A 5,000-nucleotide genomic window follows, 5' to 3' on the forward strand; every position below is an offset into this window, starting at 1 on the left:
TGTCTGTCTGTCTGTCTGTCTGTCTGTCTCTCTCCTGTATCTCTGCCTCTTGTCTGTCCTTTCAGTGTCTCTTTCTCTCTGTGTCTCTTTCTCTCTGTCCCTCAGTTTCCCCTCACAACTCTCCCGCCCGCCAATTGCTGGCTGACCACACTGTGTTCACTAACGAATTTTGGCTCTGTGTCTTGAAGTCTGTCATTATGACTGACTGGTGGTCAGCTGTGTGTCTTGAAGTCTGTCATTATGACTGACTGGTGGTCAGCTCTGTGTCTTGAAGTCTGTCATTATGACTGACTGGTGGTCAGCTGTGTGTCTTGAAGTCTGTCATTATGACTGACTGGTGGTCAGCTGTGTGTCTTGACGTCTGTCATTATGACTGACTGGTGGTCAGCTGTGTGTCTTGAAGTCTGTCATTATGACTGACTGGTGGTCAGCTGTGTGTCTTGACGTCTGTCATTATGACTGACTGGTGGTCAGCTCTGTGTCTTGAAGTCTGTCATTATGACTGACTGGTGGTCAGCTGTGTGTCTTGACGTCTGTCATTATGACTGACTGGTGGTCAGCTGTGTGTCTTGATGTCTGTCATTGTGACTGGTGGTCAGCTCTGTGTCTTGAAGTCTGTCATTATGACTGACTGGTGGTCAGCTGTGTGTCTTGAAGTCTGTCATTATGACTGACTGGTGGTCAGCTGTGTGTCTTGACGTCTGTCATTGTGACTGGTGGTCAGCTGTGTGTCTTGACGTCTGTCATTGTGACTGGTGGTCAGCTGTGTGTCTTGACGTCTGTCATTGTGACTGACTGGTGGTCAGCTCTGTGTCTTGATGTCTGTCATTGTGACTGGTGGTCAGCTGTGTGTCTTGACGTCTGTCATTGTGACTGGTGGTCAGCTCTGTGTCTTGACGTCTGTCATTGTGACTGGTGGTCAGCTCTGTGTCTTGATGTCTGTCATTGTGACTGGTGGTCAGCTCTGTGTCTTGATGTCTGTCATTGTGACTGACTGGTGGTCAGCTGTGTGTCTTGACGTCTGTCATTGTGACTGGTGGTCAGCTGTGTGTCTTGACGTCTGTCATTGTGACTGGTGGTCAGCTGTGTGTCTTGACGTCTGTCATTGTGACTGACTGGTGGTCAGCTCTGTGTCTTGATGTCTGTCATTGTGACTGGTGGTCAGCTGTGTGTCTTGACGTCTGTCATTGTGACTGGTGGTCAGCTGTGTGTCTTGACGTCTGTCATTGTGACTGGTGGTCAGCTCTGTGTCTTGATGTCTGTCATTGTGACTGGTGGTCAGCTCTGTGTCTTGATGTCTGTCATTGTGACTGGTGGTCAGCTCTGTGTCTTGATGTCTGTCATTGTGACTGGTGGTCAGCTCTGTGTCTTGATGTCTGTCATTGTGACTGGTGGTCAGCTCTGTGTCTTGATGTCTGTCATTGTGACTGGTGGTCAGCTCTGTGTCTTGATGTCTGTCATTGTGACTGGTGGTCAGCTCTGTGTCTTGATGTCTGTCATTGTGACTGGTGGTCAGCTCTGTGTCTTGATGTCGGTCATTGTGACTGACTGGTGGTCAGCTCTGTGTCTTGACGTCTGTCATTGTGACTGGTGGTCAGCTCTGTGTCTTGATGTCGGTCATTGTGACTGACTGGTGGTCAGCTCTGTGTCTTGACGTCTGTCATTGTGACTGGTGGTCAGCTCTGTGTCTTGATGTCTGTCATTGTGACTGGTGGTCAGCTCTGTGTCTTGATGTCGGTCATTGTGACTGACTGGTGGTCAGCTCTGTGTCTTGATGTCTGTCATTGTGACTGACTGGTGGTCAGCTCTGTGTCTTGATGTCTGTCATTGTGACTGGTGGTCAGCTCTGTGTCTTGATGTCGGTCATTGTGACTGACTGGTGGTCAGCTCTGTGTCTTGACGTCTGTCATTGTGACTGGTGGTCAGCTCTGTGTCTTGATGTCTGTCATTGTGACTGGTGGTCAGCTCTGTGTCTTGATGTCTGTCATTGTGACTGACTGGTGGTCAGCTCTGTGTCTTGATGTCTGTCATTATGACTGACTGGTGGTCAGCTCTGTGTCTTGATGTCTGTCATTGTGACTGGTGGTCAGCTGTGTGTCTTGACGTCTGTCATTGTGACTGGTGGTCAGCTCTGTGTCTTGACGTCTGTCATTGTGACTGGTGGTCAGCTCTGTGTCTTGATGTCTGTCATTGTGACTGGTGGTCAGCTCTGTGTCTTGATGTCTGTCATTGTGACTGACTGGTGGTCAGCTGTGTGTCTTGACGTCTGTCATTGTGACTGGTGGTCAGCTGTGTGTCTTGACGTCTGTCATTGTGACTGGTGGTCAGCTGTGTGTCTTGACGTCTGTCATTGTGACTGACTGGTGGTCAGCTCTGTGTCTTGATGTCTGTCATTGTGACTGGTGGTCAGCTGTGTGTCTTGACGTCTGTCATTGTGACTGGTGGTCAGCTGTGTGTCTTGACGTCTGTCATTGTGACTGGTGGTCAGCTCTGTGTCTTGATGTCTGTCATTGTGACTGGTGGTCAGCTCTGTGTCTTGATGTCTGTCATTGTGACTGGTGGTCAGCTCTGTGTCTTGATGTCTGTCATTGTGACTGGTGGTCAGCTCTGTGTCTTCATGTCTGTCATTGTGACTGGTGGTCAGCTCTGTGTCTTGATGTCTGTCATTGTGACTGGTGGTCAGCTCTGTGTCTTGATGTCTGTCATTGTGACTGGTGGTCAGCTCTGTGTCTTGATGTCTGTCATTGTGACTGGTGGTCAGCTCTGTGTCTTGATGTCGGTCATTGTGACTGACTGGTGGTCAGCTCTGTGTCTTGACGTCTGTCATTGTGACTGGTGGTCAGCTCTGTGTCTTGATGTCGGTCATTGTGACTGACTGGTGGTCAGCTCTGTGTCTTGACGTCTGTCATTGTGACTGGTGGTCAGCTCTGTGTCTTGATGTCTGTCATTGTGACTGGTGGTCAGCTCTGTGTCTTGACGTCGGTCATTGTGACTGACTGGTGGTCAGCTCTGTGTCTTGATGTCTGTCATTGTGACTGACTGGTGGTCAGCTCTGTGTCTTGATGTCTGTCATTGTGACTGGTGGTCAGCTCTGTGTCTTGATGTCTGTCATTGTGACTGGTGGTCAGCTGTGTGTCTTGACGTCTGTCATTGTGACTGGTGGTCAGCTCTGTGTCTTGATGTCGGTCATTGTGACTGACTGGTGGTCAGCTCTGTGTCTTGACGTCTGTCATTGTGACTGGTGGTCAGCTCTGTGTCTTGATGTCGGTCATTGTGACTGACTGGTGGTCAGCTCTGTGTCTTGACGTCTGTCATTGTGACTGGTGGTCAGCTCTGTGTCTTGATGTCTGTCATTGTGACTGGTGGTCAGCTCTGTGTCTTGATGTCGGTCATTGTGACTGACTGGTGGTCAGCTCTGTGTCTTGATGTCTGTCATTGTGACTGACTGGTGGTCAGCTCTGTGTCTTGATGTCTGTCATTGTGACTGGTGGTCAGCTCTGTGTCTTGATGTCTGTCATTGTGACTGGTGGTCAGCTCTGTGTCTTGATGTCGGTCATTGTGACTGACTGGTGGTCAGCTCTGTGTCTTGACGTCTGTCATTGTGACTGGTGGTCAGCTCTGTGTCTTGATGTCTGTCATTGTGACTGACTGGTGGTCAGCTCTGTGTCTTGATGTCTGTCATTATGACTGACTGGTGGTCAGCTCTGTGTCTTGATGTCTGTCATTGTGACTGGTGGTCAGCTGTGTGTCTTGACGTCTGTCATTGTGACTGGTGGTCAGCTCTGTGTCTTGACGTCTGTCATTGTGACTGGTGGTCAGCTCTGTGTCTTGATGTCTGTCATTGTGACTGGTGGTCAGCTCTGTGTCTTGATGTCTGTCATTGTGACTGACTGGTGGTCAGCTGTGTGTCTTGACGTCTGTCATTGTGACTGGTGGTCAGCTGTGTGTCTTGACGTCTGTCATTGTGACTGGTGGTCAGCTGTGTGTCTTGACGTCTGTCATTGTGACTGACTGGTGGTCAGCTCTGTGTCTTGATGTCTGTCATTGTGACTGGTGGTCAGCTGTGTGTCTTGACGTCTGTCATTGTGACTGGTGGTCAGCTGTGTGTCTTGACGTCTGTCATTGTGACTGGTGGTCAGCTCTGTGTCTTGATGTCTGTCATTGTGACTGGTGGTCAGCTCTGTGTCTTGATGTCTGTCATTGTGACTGGTGGTCAGCTCTGTGTCTTGATGTCTGTCATTGTGACTGGTGGTCAGCTCTGTGTCTTGATGTCTGTCATTGTGACTGGTGGTCAGCTCTGTGTCTTGATGTCTGTCATTGTGACTGGTGGTCAGCTCTGTGTCTTGATGTCTGTCATTGTGACTGGTGGTCAGCTCTGTGTCTTGATGTCGGTCATTGTGACTGACTGGTGGTCAGCTCTGTGTCTTGACGTCTGTCATTGTGACTGGTGGTCAGCTCTGTGTCTTGATGTCGGTCATTGTGACTGACTGGTGGTCAGCTCTGTGTCTTGACGTCTGTCATTGTGACTGGTGGTCAGCTCTGTGTCTTGATGTCTGTCATTGTGACTGGTGGTCAGCTCTGTGTCTTGATGTCGGTCATTGTGACTGACTGGTGGTCAGCTCTGTGTCTTGATGTCTGTCATTGTGACTGACTGGTGGTCAGCTCTGTGTCTTGATGTCTGTCATTGTGACTGGTGGTCAGCTCTGTGTCTTGATGTCTGTCATTGTGACTGGTGGTCAGCTGTGTGTCTTGACGTCTGTCATTGTGACTGGTGGTCAGCTCTGTGTCTTGATGTCTGTCATTGTGACTGGTGGTCAGCTCTGTGTCTTGATGTCTGTCATTGTGACTGACTGGTGGTCAGCTCTGTGTCTTGATGTCTGTCATTATGACTGACTGGTGGTCAGCTCTGTGTCTTGATGTCTGTCATTGTGACTGACTGGTGGTCAGCTCTGTGTCTTGATGTCTGTCATTGTGACTGGTGGTCAGCTCTGTGTCTTCAT

The 5,000-nt window shown here is 49.6% G+C and overlaps 1 protein-coding gene across 1 annotated transcript in view; it reads left to right on the top strand.

The window, feature by feature from the left end:
* The window catches only part of LOC143299604 (uncharacterized), a 195,033-nt gene that overhangs the window by 128,012 nt on the left and 62,021 nt on the right, over window positions 1-5,000 (top strand). The gene's annotated exons all lie outside the window — the stretch shown is intronic.

This window comes from Babylonia areolata, chromosome 25, assembly GCF_041734735.1.
Source record: "Babylonia areolata isolate BAREFJ2019XMU chromosome 25, ASM4173473v1, whole genome shotgun sequence".
In the NCBI taxonomy this organism is placed as follows: Eukaryota; Metazoa; Mollusca; class Gastropoda; order Neogastropoda; family Buccinidae; genus Babylonia; species Babylonia areolata.